General features: G+C 45.3%; 1 long non-coding RNA gene across 1 annotated transcript; it reads right to left on the reverse strand.

Annotated features, from left to right (window-relative positions):
- Nucleotides 1-216: 216 nt before the first annotated feature.
- LOC120396024 lies at nt 217-22,954 on the reverse strand. The gene is made up of 3 exons (XR_005592929.1): nt 22,805-22,954; nt 821-991; nt 217-645 (listed from the first exon to the last, which is right to left on the reverse strand). It is a non-coding gene; the product is annotated as an uncharacterized LOC120396024 (long non-coding RNA).
- Nucleotides 22,955-24,094: the final 1,140 nt, after the last annotated feature.

A 24,094-nucleotide genomic window follows, 5' to 3' on the forward strand; every position in this document is an offset into this window, starting at 1 on the left:
GCCTACTTTCTAGAGCCGCCCCTGCCTAATAGCCAATGTTCCCCCTTGAATCTTCTAGTGGAACAATTCCCTAATATCTTCCTTGACTCTCCAAAACTAATAACAGGCCTTGCTTTGATCACTTGACCAATCATATGGCCTTTGGGCTACATATCCCCATCAGCCTCTGATTACATCAACCAGAATTCTGGGCCTTAAACGGTCTTCAACAAGCAGAACGAGTCATGCCTGCACTTACAAAACCAGCACCATATTATGGTCCATAAGAGCAAACACAATTTCACATGGAAATCTTTCATGAAAAAAATCATATCTGCCACAGTACACAATATTTTTTAATCACACTTACACATTTTGCTCTATTTTCTATGCTAGAACACAATTTTGCATGAAAGATATTTTGGAAAATAATTTGTTACTTTAAAATTTGGCAAGACATGTAAATGCAGTTTAAATAAAAGTTTGTTCCTGCAGATGAGATATCACATGAAAAATCTTTCATATAGAATCATGTCTACTGGAATAAAATGTGGCTTAACAGTACAGGTTTGTTTAAGTATTGCATTTTCTTTTTTCTTGAGGTCTCTTTCTTTCTTTAAAAACAGAGTAATTGAATTTACAGTCAACGTCAGTGCAATGTTAAGTCTGAAAAAGTAAACATATAACAGTCAGGACATTTTACAGTGTAAGCGTAGCCAGCATTACTACTCTTACTTTGTCTAAAAAGAGAGAGTGAGTGTGTGTTGTGGTGTGATTCAGACTAAGTAAGTCTTTAAAGAAAATGAGAACAGCAGCACTCAATCTTAAAAAAAAATGTTACCTCTTTTTGGCATCCCCTTCTAATTTTCTCCCTTTTTTCCTGGTTCTTTCAAGAAGCAGCTCCACCCCTTCTGATGATATCATAAATAACTCCAGCAGCAGTCAATTGTTCAGACTTAAAGGGGTTCAATCAATTCTTTGAACAGTGGATTTGTTTAGTGTTGATATCTATCTAAGAACCAGGAAGAAAAGGAAAAAATTAAATGGCAAAGACTGGGGTAAAGAAGGTAAAATACAAGCAGATTTAAAAAGAAAGACTAAGATTTGTTTACAGTATAACACCTAGGAGTTGCCCCATTGGATCAGACCCAGGGTCCATCTACTCCACTGTCCTGTCTCCAGCATTGTCCAATACCAGATGCTTTTGAGGAAGGGATAAAAACACGCTAGTAGGCAGATGTCTGATAAACTGAGAAGAACGTCCTTCTTTACACAGTGAAGGTCAAAAAAAAAGTCAGATGTGTGTTAAGGTTAGAACACCAAGGTGGCCAAGTTAAAGTTCCTGACAGTATATATATATTTGCATTTTAAATTGTAACCATTTAAAATTTGCATTAACAAACCTTTTCCCATTTCTAATAGTTATCACTTTCTATAGATTTAAAAAAATGCATTGCATATCTGATAACTTAAGATAAACATTTCATGTGTTGTTATGGATGTAAACCAGTGGTCTGAATTAGCTCTCTCTTACCATCTAGTGATGAACTAGAGTAAAAGACCCCATGTGCATAGACATACCTACTTTGCCAAGGTGATCAATTTTGCCCATTTTGGATTAAAATTCACCTAAGTGTGGGATGCAAAGCTAATGAAATGTTATCTTTGTTGTGTGACTAAAGGGCATCAGAACTGTACTTAATATGCCCTAAATGAGAGGTCACAATGTCTACACGGCAAGCAAAAAGCAAAAACAAAAACTACTTCTGGCAGAGAGTCTCAGAACTCATGTCTACAAACTCAGGCTCATGGTGCTAAAAATAGCGGCGTAGATGCTCTTGCTTGGGCTCTGAAAGCCTGTGAGGGAAGGGTGGGTCTCGGAGCCCAAGCTTCAGCCTGAGTGGATGCACCTACACTGCTATTTTATACAGTGCCATAGTGCAAGCCAAAGAGTGTAGATCTGGGTACTGAGACTTGCTGCTGCAACTTTTTCCCCCCCACAGACGTACACTTAATCATCATTCACTAAGTGTGGGGTACTGAGCCAAATCCAAGTTAAAGTCACCAAGGGTGGAATAAATGTTCCTATTTGGGGAGAGAGGCTATTTTAGATGCTGTTTGACTCTTTCCAGTGTTTAAAGGAAGAGCTAAATAGACTTAATTGAGAGGCTTTTTCTCATTGACCACTGGAGCTGAAGTCACTGATTAGCCTTAGACCCAGTATGGAGATAGTGTTTTGGTGGAAGACAATGCGGAGGTGGCAATGAGGTACTCTGGGAAATACTGCACCAAAAAAATTAAAAATTCAGTACACGATATTTTAAAATTCTGTAAAATTCTGCAAATTTTATTTGTCAAAATAACACTACATAATCACGCCAGTTTCAATTATTTTAGTAATTTATTTCAAAATACCTGTCAGCAAATATGTCTGTAACAATACAGACACATACAAAAATTCCCCCAGGAGTAGAGAGTTAAAGAAACCCCTATGACAACCCAATTCCTGTTTCTCTGCCCCATCCCTCCACAGAGCTCAGCCGGGAGGCCAGACACCACAACCCCTTACCCCCCACCCCAGTCTTTCCCCAGCGAATACACTTGAACTCCTCCCCCCAGAGCCCAGCCATGGGGTCCCCCAGCCCAGATACCTGCACCCGGTGACATTGCACCCCATAAGACTTTATGGAAATATGCTTATGAATGTATATAAGACATAACTGGAATATGTTTTATGCTACATATGCCATGTAACATATTTCTGCAAAGGTTATGATCTACTGAATATATTCATCCTATTTATATGCATGTATAATTTTTGTATTTGAAGTTATGAATATTGGCTGTGTACATGTTTGATTTTAAGTAGCCTTAGTAAGGCATTTGGTCGGATTCTTAAGAAAGGAATTTGCAAGTTAAGTGCCCAATCAAGAAACACTTAGACAAGGGAACCTTGGAAGACTTAAATCCACATAAGAAATCTACCTGGGGACGTTCAAGGTAGCATGTAAGCAATGGCTGCCACTTGTAAGGAATTGAGTCATGCATGGCCATGTGACTTGCCCATGTGACTCCAAAACTCCATCTTGGAGCTGGATTCTGCATAGGAGAGAGGAGGGGGTCTCCACCCACAAAAGAAAGTCTATTTAAGCCCTTGGGAGACCCCTCCATTTTGTCTTCAGCTGGCTCAAGACATAGCCTCTCCACCCCCAAAGGATACCTGAAAGAAACTGGACCAAAGGACAGTAACCACAGGGGTGTGAGTGATTGCTGGACCCAGACTAGAAAGAGGCTAGTCTGTAAAAGAAACTTATTGGAACATCCCTGAGGCTGAAATTTCATCTGTAATCATTTTCTTACTGTATTAGGTTTACACTTGCATGTTTTATTTTGCTTGGTAATTCACTTTGTTCTGTCTGATACTTGGAACCACTTAAATCCTACTTTTTGTATTTAATAAAATAACTTTTTACTTATTAATTAACCCAGAATATACTTGGGGGGGGGGGTAGACAGCTGTGCATCTCTCTCTAACAGTGTTATAGAAGGCAAACAATTTATACCCTGTACAAGCTTTATACAGGATAAAACAGATTTATTTGGGGTTTGGACCCTATTGGGAACTGGGGACCTGGGTGTTGGAGACAGGAACACTTCTTAAATTGTTTTCAGTTAAGCCTGCAGCTTTTAGGGATGTGATTCAGACCTGGGTCTGTGTTTGCAGCAGGCAAGCATATCTGGCTCAAACAAGGCAAGGTTCTGGAGTCCCAAGCTGGCAGGGAAAATGGACTTAGGGGTAGTCTCAGCACATCAGTTGGCAGTCCCAAGGGGGTTTCTGTGATCCAACCGATCACAACCTCCTCTCCCCCCAGAGCCCAGCCCTGCCCCATTCCCAGCCCAGACACCCGCCCCCTACTCCTCAGAGCCCAAGGATCCAGAGGGAGAAATAGCCTGATGCTCGATCCCAGGCTTGTGTGGAGTTTCCTGCGCACTGCCATCTCCTTCCCTGAGGGCTTGTGGGGAACTGCAGATGCCAGGATCCCTCTAGCTCCCTCCTCTTCGCCCCACAGCAGTCTCTTCTATGTGCAAGCTGGGCTCTGCTGGATCCAGTGGCCCCTAGTGGCAGTTAGCAGCACTGCAGTCCATTTCTGTGGGGGAAAGAAAATTCTGTGTGCATAACATTAATTTCTGTAAAATTCTGCATTGCACAGTGGTGCAGAATTCCCCCAGGAGTAAGGAGGTACTCTGCTACCCAGTGAAATTATTAAAACTGAAATCAGTAAGAGCTGGACTAGATAGTGGAACCTCAGGACAGGGCATTGTAGCTGAAAGAGGCACGATGAGAGATGCAGCAGCACAAGTGCCTCCTACCCTGCAAATCCTACAGCTGTGATTATTAATAGCTGGGCTGGTGATCATGGCGCAGTGGAACTGGACTACAGAAAAAGACACAGCAGAGCAACAGCAGAGGTGACAACTGTGAGAGGTGGCAGTAGCAGCAACATCCCTCCCCCAAAGGGGCTGGACATGAACCCTCCTGAAAGCATCACTGGACTCTGGGACTTTGCTGACCTCAGACAAACCATGAATGAGGTGAGGGAAAGGGGGAGTGGTGTATTAAAGAGGCATTTGTCCATTGGACTTTCACATTGCAAGGTGGAAACTTGAGGCAAGATACTCTAAGGTGGGTGTTTTACTTATGGTTTGCATACTTTTGAATCATTGTTGCTATGTCAAGTATCAGGAAGTAGCCGGGTTAGTCTGTATCCACAAAAACAACAAGCAGTCCAGTGGCACCTTAAAGACTAACAGATTTATTTGGGCATGAGCTTTAGTGGGTAAAAACCACTTCTTCAGATGCATGGAGTGAAAGTTACAGATGCAGGCATTATATAATGACACATGAAGCGAAGGGAGTTACCTCACAAGTGGAGAACCAGTGTTGACAGGGCCAAGTCGATCAGGGTGGCTATAGTCCACTCCCAATAATAGATGAGGTGGTGTCAATTCCAGGAGAGGCAAAGCTGCTTTTGTAATGAGCCAGCCACTCCCAGTCCCTATTCAAGCCCAAATTAATCGTGTTAAATTTGCAAATGAATTTTAGTTCTGCTGTTTCTCTTTGAAATCGGGGAGGGGGAATGGGGGGGGGCTTTGTTTTGTCTGTCTGTTGTGTGCTTGCCAGAGTCAGATCAAGAAAGCAAGCAATTCAACTCCATTAGAATTAGATGTCTCCAGCATCAAGGGAACAGTTCCAGGCTGAGCAGGAAGCAGATGACAATCTCCAGGGAGCTTGGACGGCAGCATGGAGTAACCCACCACCTTCAGCTCTTCTAATCGATCCAGGTTTGTTGTAGAAAGAAGACTTTCATACAAGGAAACTTTCTGATGGACACCAGGAAGACTGGCATCCTCAAAGACAGTTGGTAGTTCCAACTAAGTATCGGGTAAAACTTTTGAGCTTAGCCCACGATCATCTTAGTGGCCATGCTGGGGTGAACAGAATCAAAGACCATTTGGGGAAGTCCTTCCACTGGGAGGGAATGGGCAAGGATGTTTCTACCTATGTCCGGTCTTGTGAGGTGTGCCAAACAATGGGAAAACCCCAAGACTAGGTCAAAGCCCCTCTCCAGCCACTCCCCATAATTGAGGTTCCATTTCAGTGAGTAGCTATGGATATTCTGGGTCCTTTCCCAAAAAAGACACCCAGAGGGAAAGCAGTACATACTGACTTTCATGGATTTTGCCACCCGATGGCCAGAAGCAGTAGTTCTAAGCAATACCAGGGCTAAAAGTGTGTGCCAGGCATTAACAGACATTTTTGCCAGAATGCCAGGGTAGGTTGGCCCTCTGACATCTTTACAGATTCGGGAACTAATTTCCTGGCTGGGACCATGAAAAGCCTGGGGGAAGCTCATGGGGTGAACCACTTGGTTGCCCCCCTTTACCACCATCAAACCAATGGCATGGTGGAGAGGTTTAATGGAACTTTGGGGGCCATGATACGTAAATTCATAAATGAACACTCCAATGATTGGGACCTAGTGTTACAGCAGTTGCTTTTTGCCTACAGGGCTGTACCACATCCCAGTTTAGGGTTTTCACCATTTGAACTTTTGTATGGCTGCGAGGTTAAGGGGCCATTACAGTTGGTGAAACAGCAATGGAAGGGGTTTACGCCTTATCCAGGAACTAATATTCTGGACTTTGTAAACAACCTACAAAATACCCTCCAAACCTCTTTGCCCTTGCTAGAGAAAAACCTACAAGATGCTCAGGAAGAGCAAAAAGTCTGGTATGATAAACATGTCAGAGAGCGTTCCTTCAAAGTAGGGGACCTGGTCATGGTCTTGAAGACACCTCAGGCCCATAAGATGGAAGCGTTGTGGGAAGGGCCATTCACGGTCCAGGAGCGCCTGGGAGCTGTTAACTATCTCATAGCACCCCCACACCTCAAACCTCAAGCCTAAAGTGTATCATGTTAATTCTCTAAAGCCCTTCTATTCCAGAGTGTTAAAGGTTTGTCAGTTTACAGCCCAGGGAGGAGATGATGCTGAGTGGCCTGAAGGTGTCTACTACGAAGGAAAAAGTGATGCTGGCATGGAAGAGGTGAACCTCTCCATGACCCTTGGACGTATGCAGCGACAGCAGATCAAGGAGCTGTGCACTAGTTTTGCACCGATGTTCTCAGCCACCCCAGGATGGACCAAAGGGGCATGCCACTCCATTGACACAGGTGATGCTCGCCCAATTAGAGCCCAACTCTACCAGGTGTCCCCTCAAGCCAAAACTGCTATAGAATGAGAGATCCAGGACATGCTACAGATGGATGTAATCTGCCCCTCTAACAGTGCATGGGCATCTCCAGTGGTTCTAGTTCCCAAACCACCAGATGGGGAGATACGCTTTTGCGAGGACTATCATAAACTAAATGCTGTAACTTGCCCAGACAACTATCCAATGCCACACACAGAGGAGCTATTGGAGAAATTGGGATGTGCCCAGTTCATCTCTACCTTAGATTTAACCAAGGGGTACTGGCAAGTACCGCTAGATGGACCTGCCAAGGAAAGGTCAGTCTTCATCACCCATGCAGGAATGTATGAATTTAATGTGCTCCCTTTCGGGCTGCAAAATACACCTGCCACCTTCCAAAAACTTGTAGATGGTCTCCTAGCTGGATTGGGAGAATCTGCAGTCTCCTACCTTGATGATGTGGCCATCTTTTCTGATTCATGGGCAGAACACCTCAAGCATCTATAAAAAGTCTTCGAGTGCATAAGGGGCTAACTGTTAAGGCTAAAAAGTGTCAAATAGGCCTAAACAGAGTGGCTTACCTTGGACACCAGATCGGTCAAGGAACTATCAACCCCCTACAGGCCAAAGTGGATGCTATCCAAAAGTGGCCTGTCCCAAAGTCAAAGAAACAGGTCCAATCCTTCATAGGCTTGGCCAGATATTACAGGTGATTTGTATCGCACTACAGCCAAATCGCTGCCCCACTGACAGACCTAACCAAAAAGAAACAGCCAAATGCAGTTCAGTGGACTAAAGAATGTCAGAAGGTATTTAACCAGCTTAAAGCGACACTCATGTCTGATTCTGTGCTAAGGGCCCTAGACTTTGACAAACCCTTCCTAGTAACCACAGATGCATCCAAGCGTGGTGTGGGAGCAGTTTTAATGCAGGAAAGACCAGATCAAAAATTCCATCCTGTCGTGTTTCTCAACAAAAAACTGTCTGAGAGGAAAAGCCACTGGTCAATCAGTAAAAAGGAATGCTACGCCATTGTGTACGTGCTGGAAAAGCTACGCCCATACGTTTGGGGACGGCGTTTCCAACTACAAACCAACCATGTTGCACTGAAGTGGCTTCACATGGTCAAGGACAATAACAAAAAACTTCTTTGGTGGAGTTTAACTCTCCAAGATTTTGAAATACAAACACATTTTGGGAGCTTCTAACAAAGTGGCTGATGCACTCTCCCGTGAAAGTTTCCCAGAATCAACTGGTTAAAATCATCCTTGAAATGTGGAAAATACTGTTAGTTTTTATATAGTCAGTAGGATATCTAAAGGTACAGGTGTCTTATTAACTCTGTTTTCTCCTAGAGCTCCAGGAAGAAATCACAGCCAGTGTGGAACCGGCTGTCCAACACTATCTGTGATTTGGGGAGCGTGTCATAAATATAAAGGGAAGGGTAACAACCTTCCTGTATATAGTACTATAAAATCCCTCCTGGACAGAGGCACAAAATCCTTTTACCTGTAAAGGGTTAAGAAGCTCAGGTAACCTAGCTGGCACCTGACCAAAAGGACCAATAAGGGGACAAGATACTTTCAAATCTGGGGTGGGGCGGGAGGAGGAAGGTGTTGTTTTGTCTGTTCTTTATCTGTCTGTTCTATGTGCTTGCCGGAGTCAGATCAAGAAAGCAAGCAATTCAACTCCATTAGAATTAGAAAGTACTAGCGAGGGAATGCGTTAGCTTACTTTTATTTTGGCTTGTGATTTTTCTCTGTGTTGAGAGGAAGGTGTATTCCTGGTTTTCTTTTTGTAACTTTAAAGTTTTGCCCAGAGGGAAATCCTCTGTGTTTTGAATCTGACTGCCCTGTGAGATTATCTTCCATTCTAATTTCACAGAGGTGCTTCTTTTAACTTCTTTCTAATAAAGTTCTGGTTTTTTTTTTTTAATCTGATTGGGTTTTTTTAAGTGGTCTAAAAAAAAACCCAAAACACACCCAAGGTTAGTTTGTACTCATCTTGTTTATTCTCAGGTCTCCCCCGGAAAGGGGGTGTAAGGCTTGGGGGAATATTAGGGGAAAGTAGGAACTCCAAGTGGTCCTTTCCCTGAGTTTTGTCTAATCACTTGGTGGTGGCAGCATTACCTAATCCAAGGTACAAGGGAGAATTTATGCCTTGGGGAGTTTTTAACCTAAAGTGGTAGAAATAAGCTTAGGGGGTCTTTCATGCAGGTCCCCACATCTGTACCCTAGAGTTCAGAGTGGGGAGGGAACCCTGACGGGAACCAACCTACTTCCCTATAGCTTTCCTTCCCAAGTGAGCTTTTTCAATCTTTATAGATGTTGTGTGTAAGCCAGTGGTCTGAATGAGCTGTCCCCTGCCATCTATTGATGAATTGGGGGGAAAGACTTAAGGAGCAGACTGTATTTGCATAGATACAACTACTTTGCCTAGGTAATCAGCAACCATACCTGCTTTGCCAAAGTCATCAATTTTGGCTGCTTTGGGTTAAAAATCATTTAAGTCTCAGATGCAGGGGTTATGAAATGTTATCTTTACCATATAACTAAAGGGCAGCAGAATGGTACTTAACATTCCCTAATTGAGGTAAGTCACCCTAAATGGAACCTCATTCACTAAACAGGGTAGTGATGCCAGATTCAAGTGAAAAATCAGAAGGAGATTGTTGTTACCTGGTGCTGTGAACTTGTTTAAATGTGTGGGACTTGGTAGAGCTCCTTCCCTACATAGCACAACCAAACCTGCCAGAGGTTTGGGGTGCTACTCCAAAACAAGGATACAGAATTGGCTACAGACTGTTTGGGAGGATTTGAACCACTGAGCAGGTCAGGGGATTAGGCAGGGAACTGGCCTGCTAAGTTTGCAGAGGGAACAAAGAAGCTGTAGCCACTGCAGCAGGATCAGCAACACTGAGATGGGGGCAGAGACAGTCTGCACTAGGAGGTGCTTGAAGGAGAACCAGCTGCTGCAGTGGTGATTGCAAAGGGGACCCCTGCAGACATACAGCCTGGAGCCAACAGGTCAGCTGGGACCATGAAGCTGGAACCACTATTTTTTGCTCACAGCACACTCCAACATCAGAGTGCCTGGACGGGTTGGACTGACACAAGGAGATTTGCATTGACACAGGGCAAAGAGTCTGTGTGTGTCCAGCTGGCATGGAGGGATGCATGCTGTGCCAGCATAAGGGAGTCTGTAACCAAAATACTCACCTGGGTTTACTCCTGGCTTTGCCCGAGTTAGATAAAAGTGGTGTTGTATTGTTAAGCCTGGTACTTGTTCCAGGAGTTAACTCTGACCCCTAGGAGGGAGGATCATGTTTGTGCAGAGGTGCAGTGGTTGGGACTTGGGGGATGTGGTCCCAAGTGACAAGTGTCATCACAAACAGGATTTGGGGAGTTAAGGCAAGGCTGGGACAATGTCTGAGGCACAAGTAGTTGGAGGGTCAGGGACACCTTTTAATAGTATGAACTCCAACACTTCTCCCCTCCTAGTGGCCTGCTCTGCCCTGTCCCAATGTTGATGGCATACCACATGGGGACCTGTGCTTACCCTGGTTTACTGGGGATAGCCAGACCAGCTTTCCAGGTAGGGCTGGAATCCAAATTTAATATGTACTGCCTCCTTGAGTCAGTGGCAGATTAGGCACTGGTCCAATGCGGTCTGTGCCCGGGGCCCTGGACAACTGGGGGGCCCAAAAAAATGGGTGGCCCCTGCCCCAACCTGCTCAACCCACCTGGCACTCCACTTGCTTTGGCCCAGGACTCCACAAAACAGTAACCCACCTCTGCCCTGAGTACCAGAAGGTGGGGATCCTGTTGGGACAGCTGTGGGGAGCCACTGTGTGAACCTGGACAGGCAACCAGAATGGTAGAGTCCAAAATATTTTTAAGAGACTGGATTGGATTTATGAACCCATGACTTCTGCCCCTCCCCTAACAGATTAAAGAATTCTTTGCTCAAGTTCAAAAAAGTCTACCAGAGACACTCAGGGACTTTGCCAATAGCCTCCACACGATCCTCTGCTCCATCAAAAAGATGATACCCTTCCTGGGCCTAGAACAGGACCTGGCCTGATGATTGGCAGAAAGGGCCTGTGACCCTGTTGCTGGGAGCCTTTCAAATTTCAAATTTCCTCAAAGTCCATATTTGGGTTTTAAGGAAAAAGCTGTGGAGGCAGCTGGATTATAAACACCTGAGAGAGAGGGCTGGACAGCCACCCACATGCTAGGCTTTAGTTACTCACACCCAACACTTGGGGCCTGGCTCAGGGTGGACTGAAGCATCTCAGCCAGCATGGAGATCCACAGTATCACCCAAGTTGTCCAGATGCATGATTGAGCTGAGTATGAGATGGAGAGGCAGGAGACACAAATGTAGAGACTGCATTAGGCACATAAACAAATCCAGCAGGGAGGAGGGAAAATGCTCAGTTTGACCAAGATGGCCAACCCAACTGCTGGGAATGTGGGGAAGCAAGCCACCACACAAAGAGCTGCTCCCACCAGGTGATGATGTAAAACAGGGGGTCCTTTGGGCATGGAACTGAACCCTGAAGGAATAACCACTAGGACACCTGAATGAGAACAATCTAGATTCAACAGCAGGTGCCCAATAGTTCTCATTGTCCTCAATGGTGTGTGGATGAATGACATAGTGGACACTGGCTCCCAGGTGACTACTATCCATAAGAGGACATTTCTCCTGCACTGGTGGCCAGAGGATTTATCAATGCTCCCTACAACTGGATTCAGCTAGTTGCTAGGACTGAGCTCAGCATCCCTTATGTGGGATACATGCTTGTTGACCTACAGCTAGACTCCCAGATGCTTCATCAACAGGGAATCACTAATAGACACTGATAACTACGCCCTACCCCCTGTTGTTCTAGGCATGAACCTGATCCAGCACTGCTATGACAAAATGCTAGAGGCACTGAGGGCACATGAGCTTCAGCTACCTCTCTAGGGGAGAAGGGTGTGGTAAAATACCATTAGAAAAAAGATGGAACTAACAGCATCTTGCTGACACCTATGATGAAATTCAAAAGGCTAAGATCCAGGACATCCCCTCTCTGTGTATAGGACTGAACATAGAGACCATTCTCCTATGCAAGACAAAGACTGGTGTAGGTGGCATTGATTATATCACCCAAGTGAAGTCATACCCTGACACCAGTGAAAACCTGAGCACGGTTGCCCACATCCAGAATGGAAGAATTATTCCACTGATTTAGGTTGACCTACTCTCCACTGTAGATGCAGTTAACTATGTCACACAGGGCAGGACATTTTTCACAGCCCTGAGCAATGTATCTAGGTCCAGCTAAGTTTTAAGTGTAGACTAGACGGTGTGAACAGTGTTGTGGGGAAAACAATGCCAAAGGAGGCAGCAGCAGAGAGGTTCCCTACTACCCAGTGAAATCACTGAGAATTGGGCTAGGTGGAGGAAGCTCACAACAGGGCAGAGCAGCAGCAGAGGTAACAGCGACAGCGATGATTCAGAGCAGAGGCAGCAGTGGCAGTGACAGCAGTGGTGAATAGAGAAAAAGATATGTGACCATCTCTTCCCCAGGGTGGGAGATGAATTCATCGGAATGCTCACCTGGACTCTGGGACTTTGATGACCTCAGTCAACAAACCATGAGTGGAGTGTTAAAAGGACATTTATTAGCTGCAAGGTGGGAAACTGAGGCGAAGGACTACTGCCCAAGATACTGTAAGGAGGGTTTCTTATTGTAATCTTGTACCCTTACCACTTATGAATGAGCTGTTTGAAACAGGGCTTTGGAGCTGTGCTCCAGCTCCACTCCAGCTTCAGGCAAAAACCTGCAGCTCCACTGCTCCAGAGCTGCTCCGCATCCAGCTCCAGGCTCCGCTCCAAAGCCCTGGTTTGAAAGACTCCACTTTGCCACGGTCTTTACAAAGTTGGACCTCCATGGAGCTTATAACTTGGTGAAGAGCCAGGAAGGCAATAAATGGAAAGACCACCTTCCATACCATTTTGTGGCCACTGAGTATTTGGTCATGCTGTTTGGACCACACAACACCCTGATGAGGGCATTCAGTTTGGAACCTATCCTGATTCATCCAGATCGCACTAAACCATTTACGATCGAGGCCAATGCCTCAAACTTTGCCATAGATGCAGTACTTTCTTGTGATGTGGGCCCCCACAACCAGCTCCACCTCCGTGCTTTTTATTCTTGGAAGCTAACCCTGACCACAAAAAATTATATTTGCTAAAGGAAACTATTGGCCATCAAGGTGGCTTTCGAGGAGTGGCGCCATCTCCTAGAAGGAGTTTGATTCTTGGTCCATGTCCTGATGGACCACAAGAACCTGAAATACCTATGGACTGTCAGATCCACTGGTTCCTCTTCTTTGCTTGTTTTGATTTTATTGTAACCTATTGCCCAGGGACGAGAAATGGAAAGGCAGATGATCTATCCTGCAAAGATGAATCTCTCAAACCTGGCGCGCTCAAGGCATCCAACTTTATCAATGGGACTGTGGACAGCAGTCTGATGGCCTCCATCCACTCCCTGTACCTTGACAACTCATTTGCAACCCAGATCTGCCAGATCCTTAATGAGGCAGGTACTTGACCCAACTCCAAGTTCCAATTACAGAATTGCCTCCACTATCACAAAGCTCGTTTTTATGTTTGGAAGGGGCAACATAAGCTTCAGATATTGAATCTATGCCATGATTTGCTGCTTGCAGGCCATTTTGGCCTATTCAAGACCTAGAATCTGGTCTCAATGAGCTTCTGATGGTGGATTATATCAGGTCCTGCGACCTTTATGCTTGTACCAAGAACCTACAATCAGTGCCCCCAGGTCTCCTCCAGGCCTGCTCACACCTCTGTAGTCTTGGTCTACTATCTCAATGGACTTCATCATTCAACTGCCATGCTTCCAAGGACACTTAATAATCCTGGTTGTCAATGACCTCCTAACAAAGATAGCACATTTCATCCTGTTTCATACTGTTCCTAAAACACGGAAAGCAGCTCACACTTCCTGGAAAATGCTTTCAAACTACCACAGGTTACCCATAGGCATAGCGTCGAACTAGGGTCCCCAGTTCATTTCCCAATTCTGGTGGGAATTTCTCAGACTCCTTGGCATCAAGTCCCTCATCTCATCTGCCTCCCACCTGAAGACTAATGGGTAAACAGAGAGGATCAGTCAAATAATGGAGCAGTACCTCACTGCTTTTTGAACTACCACTAGGATGACTGGCTTCCGTTGCAGTGTTGCACTGAATTTGCATACAATAATGAAATCCATCCCCCCGCCCCAAACATAGCCCATTCTTTGCAAAATATGGCTTTCACCTCTGCTTCCACTCAAGCTTGCCTGTGAGTTCCTCAATACCAACTGCTGTGGATTTCACCTCCCACCTATACCAGGTGCACCAGGAGCTCAAGGAACACTTGCAATCCTCCAGAGAAGCCTATAAACAGAATACCATTAGGGTGCTTCCATTCTGGCCATAGGGGACAAAGTGTGGTTCTCCACCTAGAGCCTTAGATTGAGCCACCCATTCACCAAATTAGACTACTAATATCTGGGCCCCTTCAAGATTACAGAGCAGGAAAACCCAGTTGCCTTCAGGTTACAGCTGCCTGAGTCCTTGAAGATGCACCTCATCTTTCACATCTCACTTTTAAAGCCCTACACTGAGAACCTATACCCAAACAGCTCCAACCTGCCACCATCACCCATAACAGTCCCTGGGCAGGGGGAGTACCTGGTCCACCGAATCCTCAACTCTCATCAAGGCTAGGGGAAGGCTCCAGTACCTAGTGCACTGCAAAGGCCATAGTTTGGACAAGTGATCTAGGGAACTGGTAAAGATCATCCATGCTCCGGACCTATTACAAGAGTTCCATCAGAAGCACCCTGAGAAACTGGGCCCCAAATACCCTAGAGCAGTGTTTCTCAAATGCGGCCAGCATGACTGCATGCGGCCACCAGGGCCTTTTCTTGTGGTCACAGCCTCCTGGGCAGTGACAGGGGGTTGGGGGGGAGGGTGGGTGTGCACAGCAGTGGCCCCTCTCCCAGGGCCGCCAGCAGCAGTTGGGCCCTGCCCCGCTCCGGAGACAGAAACACTAAAGGTGCAGGCAGCTGGTGAATTCTCCACTTTCCCCACGGGTAGGGAAGGCAGGAAGGCTTCAGCCATGGGTCTTCGGGCTCTGTCCATGCAGTGGCAGGCTTTGGTTCAGGCTTCGGCACCAGGATCACTTTCCCGCCCCCCTCCCCCCATTGTCCCTGGTCCCACTGCTTCCATGCCCATCCAGGGCTTAATTTGTCCCAGGGCTTGCTGGGGCTGAGTAAGTCTACAGTGAAAAGTGATATTAACAAACATACAAATATCACTTTTCACAGCAGAAGACTTACTAGCTATCAAGTCTTAGGGGAAAAAAATGCAACCAAAAAACCAAAAGAAAGGACAAGAACATGCAAAGCACCTTATTTGTGTTTCTGTTCTGTTTATGTCCAGTAAGGAATAGAGAGAACTGCAAATTATTTTTATTACTGAGTCTGAAAAAACCTACATAAATAAATTACAATGATTTGGACATGTATATGCACATATATTTGTTTTTCCTAAAGTTAAATATTTTAGGAAAAATTGTCAGCACGGCCACCAGCCAGAGTTGGTGGCTGCACTCTGAGGTCACCAAAAAATTTGTTGTGAGAACCCCTGCCCTAGAGGCACCCTCAGTGAGGGTGGGGGGATACTGTCAGGAAGCAGGAACTGCAGCAGAGCCAGTCTCCAGGCAACCTAATAAGCACAGCTGGCCTGAAGGAAGTTGCCTAATTGGCCATACTGCCTGACTGGCTGGAAGAGTTAGCAAACCAGTTCTTAAGCCCACAACAGCAGCAGTTCAGCGGCTGCTCAAAGAATTTGCCCACGGCTGTGATAGCTCCCAGCCTTGCTCCCACCTTGTTCGAGCCTTGGCCCTAGCCCTGCCCCTTCCTTTACCCCACTCCACATAAGCTGGCTCTGACCCTTGGCTCTGGCATCTGGCCTCTAACTCTGACCCTAGGCTCCAATTTGGGCTCCTGACTCGCTTTGACCCTTGGGTCTGGCACTTGGCTTCTGATTTAGGCTTCGGTTCTTGGCTACCAGTGTCTACTCTAACCACTAGGCATGAGTGCCCACATCCCAGTCACTGACACCTTCTCCTCTTAATAAAAGTTTTGTTATTTATAGACTGAGTTGCATGGTTATGGGCATTCCAGGTTGGGGTGTTGGTGCTCTCTAGATCAAAATCAAAACTGTTAACCAAGGAGCAGGGACCCTATGCATTAGTATGAAGGACGGGGATAATGAACTATGGCGTATACAGGCCCAGGGGAAAAAAAAGGCGGGGGAGGGGGGGAGAAAAACCCAAAGTTTACCATGTGAAATTACTGAACTCTAGGAAAACTGAGAATTTACATACTTTCTGCTAAAAAACAAACAAACAAAAAAAAAACCTATATTAGAAGAGCATTCAGGTAGAATGTGCAATATTAACTATACTTCTTTGACCCTGTCTACACTAGGAAAAAAGGTGAGTTTTTAATATGTGAGCTAAACACATGAATTAACATGTTAAAATTCTAGTATAGATACAATAAACAAGCAGTAGTTTTGCCACAGGTTAGCTGGATGAGATAAACCTTAGGAGGAAACTATATATTTTGTCTGTTTGAGGTAAATCGTAATGTATTTTACATATTCTGATTTCTAAACAATCAGTAGTGACACCATGTAATAACTATATAATTAGGATTAAAGCATTTTAGTGTTTGTGGTCCTGAATTAACTGAAATTGATTTTTAGAAGACACGTTCAATTGTTTTTACCCTCATGGTGCTGCTACAAGGCAGAATTTAAGTGCCCTGACTACATTTTCATACCTTAACAAGTTTGGATTTCTTTTAAATTTACCTTAATTCTGAATTTCCTGAGTTTATTTTGCTTGTATTTGGATAATTACACCATAGCTGTAATGTATTTTACTCTAAAATCAATCAACTAATTATTGGGGCATGATTTTATTTTGGGTGGCTGAATTAAACATTTTGGGTTAAGGCATATATTCTGAACTCTCTGCAAAGTCTAATAGAGTTTGTGTGACTATATCTATTGGCTGTTATACAGTATTTGTATAATTTACATTTTATAACAGACACTGAATGAGCTCATGGAACCAAATTTTGGACCACACTACGTGATATATAAAGTTCTTCTGAAGTTAAACTGGTTTGTTTAAAATGTAAGCTCTTGGGGGGCACATAAATAATAATATATCTATATAATAAAATTCTAGGATTGTCATTCTGAAGCCTAAAATGGAAACAGATACAATAACCATTTTGACTTTACATCTGTGTGACATACAGCTATAGTAAAGGTATGTATCTATACCATGCCAAGAGAATCAAAATCCTTGTGCTATCAGAGGTAACTGAGCCAATCACCACCCTTACTCTACAACTAGTTTACTAGATTACTGGCCCAAACAGCCATCCACACAGATCAATACAAATCTTTCAGCACAACCCCGTTAGAACAAATCAACGCAGCCACACATGATCAGTACACACAATAACCAGAAACACACACAGCCCCTTACTGCAGCACAACCCCCCATTTGCCACCAGCACAAATCCATGCAATTCTCCCAGCACAACTCCCCCGACACAGGGTGGACTGGGCCTTCTCAGAGGCAACTGCTCCAACCTACCAGTGCCCAGCTTTGATGGGGCCTGATAAAGGACAAGTGTTTCCCTATGACAAGCTAGAGGGGAACAGGAAATATGTAAAGGGACAGTTGGCCCCTTACTAAAAGTTAGTGAGGTTTTTGGTTGGCCATCTCCCAGTACCAAAAGAAAGGGGAAGGGTTGATGGGAAAATCAGGACCCTGAGACTGACAGTCCCCAGGGGCAATGGGGAAAGGCCAGTGCTCCAAGTCAGTCTGATTGAAAGGGCAGGCAGGCTGGCTAAGAGGGAGTCAGGAGGACAGGGGAGGTCCTGTCCTCCATGAGAACTGGAGCTGCCTGGGCCAGAGCAGGGCTGGGCTAAGGAGAGAGCAGAAGCCCAAGCTGATCTCTCGAGTAGAGCCCTGCTGGCCAGAGCCAGAGGAGCAGCGGGTAGAGGGGCCAGAGAAGGAGCAGATCTGTGCTGGGAGTAGAACCATCGTAGCTAAAGCCAGAGGAGCAGTCCAGAGAGCTGCACTGAAAGCAGAGCAAAAGCAGTGCTGAGGCAGAGTGGAGCTGGGGCTGGGGCAGTCTGGAGCCAGGTGCGGTGAGCAGCTGGGGAGAGCGAGGGGGGACCCTAGACAGAGGACCCAGTGCATGGAGATGCCTGCAGGCCAGACATGTGAGGGGGATCATAACCCTGACAGGGGGGCCAACACTGGGCAGAAGGGTCCTGCCATCTAGAGCCTGAAGGTGTGTGCCACCACCAGACCCGCAGCATCCCTGCAGCACAGCCAGGGCCTGGGAAGCAGGCCTGTCACATGTGAGGAACAGACTGTGAACTTCCCTTACATTCCAGAGATGGCTGGTTGTGATGTCCTCATGCCAAAGAATGGGGTTGTTTTCCTTGAACCTTTCCCATTTTTCCTTATTTTTTAAATTAATTGTTGTTTAATAAATTGTATGATCAGTGGGTCAGGGAAACATCCAGAGAGGATGGAGCACGCTGGAGTGAAGACAGCCTTGCCCCTGTCCTAAGCAACCATGACAAGATTGGAGGTTGAACTCCCCAGGAATCCTGGGCCCAGCCTTGTTGGGGTTACAGGGACTCTGCCACACAGAAGAATGGTCAGGCAGACCTCTGGGTAAAGGAAGTGGGAGCGAGGACTCTGATCCTTTCGCTAGCCAATTCCACCGGGGTCGTGTATAAGCCAGGAAAGTTCCTCACAATAACAGGACCATTCCCTCACTTACAAATAGGAAGAGGAAGACTCCTGCAAGGAAGAGCCGGATGCCAGAGGACGTTGGAAGCCAGAGCCAGAAGACTGAGCCTCAGCCAGGTAAAGCACAGGAGGGGCAGTTGAATCAGAGGAGGGAAGACAGATCCCTTGGGATGAAGGGGTTTAAAATGGGTGTAAAGAAAGGCTTTGTTTTGAACTACCAGGGGGGAGACACCATTGACTTCTCTTCATGACAGGCTTTGTTGCCAGCCTGAGCGGAACTGGTGAAGGGAGAGTCACAGGAATCAGGGAGAAGAATGCAAGCCCCAGAAGGAGGGCTGTAGGGTTCCCTTAGTAAAGAAGGAAGGGTTTTGAACTATTGGAGACTGGGAGCAAGACTACATAAACTAGATCCCACCCAGAAGGGGTAATTTTGTTTGAAATACCTAAGACTGTGCAGTTCTTAAGGGAAGACAGGGTGCTGTAAAGTGACCTCTTACGCTGAGGGGCTGCTGAGGAGGTGACTAACCTTGTTACACCCTCTGGACAGAAATCAACACAACCATCATTCACAACACCACCAAACCCACATAGCCCCTTATTCCTCACACAGCCCATATTGGCCATCAACAATCAGCACACACAATAACCTCAAACATCAGTTTGAAGCCTAGAAGATCTGTTGAGTCAGTGTGAAGTTATGGAAACAGCCACAGAGCTCTTTTTGTTTAGAATATCAGGTTCAATCATCACTGGGATTCGCAGTCTGTTACCATCCAGTTCTTAGCAATTTTGCGCCTTTTTAAAAAAAAAAAAAAACTCACGCACACACAGGTGACTTTATAAATTACACCTGTGCAACAGCATGGCCTTTCAGCTAGTAGTAACAACATACAAGATGGTATAAACTGGTTTCCACTCTCTTACATAGGGCTTCAATACTACTGAGGACAAGGGGTGGTTCTACATTGCATGAGATGTAGATGTAGCCATGTCAGTCTCAAGATATTAGAGAGACAGGTGAGTCAGGTAATATTTTTTATTGGATGAACTTCTGTTGGTGAGAGACAAAAGCTTTCGAGCTACACAGAGCTCTTCTTTAGGTCTGGGAAAGGAACTCCCAGCAGCACAGCAAAATTTAAGGTGGAAGGGATTGTTTAAGCATAAGTAGCTGTCACATATTGTAAGGGACCATTCCAGGTGGAGTGGATCCACAGATTTTGAAAACTGTGTTGGGGGAGGGGTATTGATCATTGTAGCAATGGGGTGGTTGGATGGGGCAGATATATCTCCTTCTCCCTGACCACTCCTAGAACCCCTGCCCGAGTGCCCCCCTCTCCCCTGACTGCCCCCCCAGGATCCCCACCCTCTGACCACCCTGACCCCTATCCAAACACCCCACCCCTGACCACCACCCCAAACTCCCCTGCCCTCTATCCAACCCCCCTGCTCCCTTACCGCACTGCCTGGAGCACTGGTGGCTAGCAGCGCTACAGCCCCGCCATCACACAGCACAGAGTACAGGCTCTGCAGCTGCACTGCCCCAGGAGCTCACAGCCCCACCACCCAAAGCATTGCGCTGGGGTGAGCTGAAGCTGTGTGAGAGGGGCTGGGAGCTAGCCTCCCAGGGCAGGAGGGTCCCACAGGCCATAGTTTGCCTACCTCTGCACTAACCCCTTCTTTTTCTCCTAGGACTGCAGAGGTGTAATATTGAATGGTCCCTTCTAATGTGCACCAACTACTGATGTGGAACAGATTGTTCAGCATTTCATTTTGCTGTGATGCTGGGAGTTCCTTTCCCAGAGCTGCAGAAGAGCTGTGTGTGGCTCAAAAGCTCTCTCACCAACAGAAGTTCATCCAATAAAAAAAATATTACCTTACCTGTCTCTCTAATATCTCGAGACTGACATGGCTACACCTACATCTCATGCAATGTAGAACCACCCCTTGCCCTCAGAAGTTGGTCTAATAAAAGATATTACCTCACCCACATTGTCTCCTACTTCATTTCAGTAAGAACTGCTGGCAGGAATAGGCTCAAAAATGCCAGTTTTCATTTCAAACTTACATTGCTTCCTATATGTAAAGCCTACAAGCTGACCATGACTTGCAATGTGAACTCTCAGAAGACTGTGCTGTGCAAAATGAGTGATACTTTATTTGAAAAATAAGCATAAATTTGTGAATACAGACTGCAGTCCAACCAGCCAATATGCTTATTTAACTCAGAAGAGCTGCCTGTGAGAAGCACTCTGTATGGTCATAAAACAGTACTCACACTTTTGTACTGGTGACTCCTTTCACATAGCAAGCCTCTGAGTGCTACTGCCACCCCGTTATAAAATTAAAATTTTTATATATTTAACACCATTATAAATGCTGGATGCAAAGTGGGGTTTGGGGTGGAGGATGACAGCTCTGACCCCCCCCCCCCTCCATCTAATAACCTTCTGACACCCTGATGGGTCCCAACCCCCAGTTTGAGAATCCCTATTTAAAGCTTTCTTTGTGTGTTTTATGCTCGCTACATTAAGAGTATGACAAAAGTTGCCAAGTTGTTCAGGATCTGTGGACAAGCCACTCTAAGATGGATCTAGAACTCAAATATCAATCCCTTACTTCCCACAGCATGGAACCAGGAGAGCTTCAGGACCATACCTGGGTGCAAACAGGATTAGCTATAAAAAGGACAGCTGATCACATGTAGAAACATAGGAAAGCCAATATAATTCAAAGGAAAGCAATAAGGCAATCAAAGGCATTCACTGTTTAATAGCACAGATAAGAGGCAGAACAGGCAAACTTATTCTTTGAGTAGTTAAAGTGAGAGGGTGGCAACTTACGTATTACAGAGAGAGACACACGAAATGAATGGAACATCAAAGAAGAAATAACACGCATCTTGGTATGCAAAAAATCTTTTGGATTAAACTAAGAGGGTTTATGGTGTCAAGAATGGAAGCCCCAGTGCAGAAGTGACCCTACCCAAATGCAAGCTCTGGGAGTGCAGCTGCTGCCCCACCCTGAAAAAATGCATGCAATTTCTTCTACAGCTAGCCAGTTCTGCTGACCATTGTGGAAGGGCAAGGCATCCATGGACCTGCCTTTCTCTACCACTCTCGGGAGACTTGTGCTACTAATTGTCCTTAGGTGCATACAAGGGCTGCAGTTGTGCTCATCTCCATTTCAGGAGGCTCAAAGCCACTTGTACTGGGACTGGCCACGATCTGTCCCTCCACAAAGAGAATGTTCTTTCCTCTTTTCAGGTGTATTAGATGCAAGAGCAAATCCCACAATTTCTCTCTGTTATAATTGATATTATTGTGGGTTGCATGGGAATAGCTGTGCAGAATTTGGTTCCCTTACCTTATTTTAGTAAAAGGGGAGCTATATTAACCCTTCTGTGCCACCTCATTTTAAGCTTTGATGATCTCCTGGCTCATGATCATTTCAATAGCCCAAACTCATGCTTATTCTAGTTAAGTATGCAACTCAGATCAGTATTAACTATGGAACCGGTGTCCTTATAATATTATGATGATATATGTATTCTTGTCATAGTTAAGGTTCTAGCTGGGTTTCATAGTAAGCCCCATGTTTAGATCTTTCTAACTTTAGCTAGCAAATTAGTTTGGCCTGAAAATTAAAAAGTTTTCTCTGAAAGAAGAGAATTTTCTGACATGATTAAAAAAATTGGTCAAAGTGGTTTAGAGTTACAGGACACTTAAACAAAATGAAACATCACCATACTTTCCAATATTGGCATCTATTTAACATTACTGTAAAAGGGACACTCACTTCTTAAGCACATCCTACCAGATAGGTGTGGTATTGCAGTCCTTTTCTCACCCCTTGTAAACAGAGCTTGGCAGGGCATCAGTGGCTTGGCCCTCTAGCAGACTCAAAATCTAAATTACCCCCTTCTGGGGTATTAAAGAGTTCAACTAATAAGCAGTTTATCCCCCTTCACTAGGGTTTTCAGCCCTAGCTCTAAGCCCTATAATTCAACATTTTGTTCAGGCTCTCAAATAAGACTTGGCTCCTTCTTGGAGTTTACATCATTACACCTGGGACCAGTAGGGGAATCTAGGTCCCTCCACAGTCCAATCAGGGACCTTATACACAGCAGCCATACACTACTTACTCCAGTCCATCACCTCTATTTCCCTGCTAGGCCTCTTCTTACTAGGCCCCTTTTGTCTCCAGCCCTATTTCAGGACCAGCACCCTCAGGGTCTTCTCTAGTACAGTGCCAGAAACAAACACCCTTCTTCTCTTCTCCAATCCTAACCAGGAACTAAACTGGTAAACCCAAGCAGCTCCTTTTATCTGGGCCAGAAGGTCCCTGATTGGCTGTTACTAGCCCCTCTATTTCATGGAGGACCAGGTCTCACTAGCTTCCAAAATGGCTGCTCCAGAAAGTCCTCTCTAGGCAAGCTTGGAGGACTTATCAGTACTGCTCTTTTCTTCTCAGCTTGCTGCTTCTTGGGGTGGGGTCTGATCTGACCCTAAAATGTGTGTTAGAAATTGCTATTTCAATGCTAAAATTGGCAGAGAGTTGCAACAACTGCATGTAATCTGTGCAACAAATAAACTGCGCAGCAAACAGAAAGCACAACATGGAGAACATTCAAAGATTGTGTGTTTTCATTGTGGGACACAATCTCACAAAGCTAAAGGTTGTTGGTGTAAAGACAAACCATGGAGATACTGCAAGAAATTGGGGTATACACAGAAGATTTGCATGTCAGTGGAAAAAATACAAACATTATCTCACAAGGGCAATTTCAGAGAGTTTCAAATTAATCAGATTGCAGATAACATGGAATTCTCTGAGACTGTTGTAGCATTTCTACAACTGTTTGGAAGACAGTAAATGAAGTGTTATTTGACTTCCTTTACAAATGGAAGGAGTATGATTTACAATGGAGTTTGACACAGGATCTTCTGTTTCAGTCATTTCTCCAGGGCTGCTTGAGGGGGGGAGGGGCAAGTGGGGCAATTTGCCCTGGGCCCTGCAGGGCCCCCCATGAGAATATAGTATTCTATAGTATTGAAACTTTTCTTTATGGAAGGGGCCCCTGAAATTGCTTTGCCCCAGACCCCCTGAATCCTCTGGGCAGCCCTGAATTTCTCTGCAGAATTATCAGAGAATACTTAAAACGGTGATGTTGCAGAAAACCTCAGTGCTTCTAACAACATATAAAGGAGGAAATCCTCACTCCCCTGAGTGTAATTATGGTGAAGGTAACATGCAGTAAAACTGTAAACTGCTGCTCTGGTAGGGTTCTGGGTGGCTTCTACAATGGAAGATAGGGTGGCCCAGTAGAGGTTTCCCGAACTGTTTAAAGGGATATTATTCCTCAGTTCCTTTACACTGCAGGCAGAGATTCTGCAAAGCTCTTATGATCCACACTACAGGGAATAGGGAGAGG

Source organism: Mauremys reevesii, linkage group 1 (assembly GCF_016161935.1).
Source record: "Mauremys reevesii isolate NIE-2019 linkage group 1, ASM1616193v1, whole genome shotgun sequence".
NCBI lineage: Eukaryota > Metazoa > Chordata > Testudines > Geoemydidae > Mauremys > Mauremys reevesii.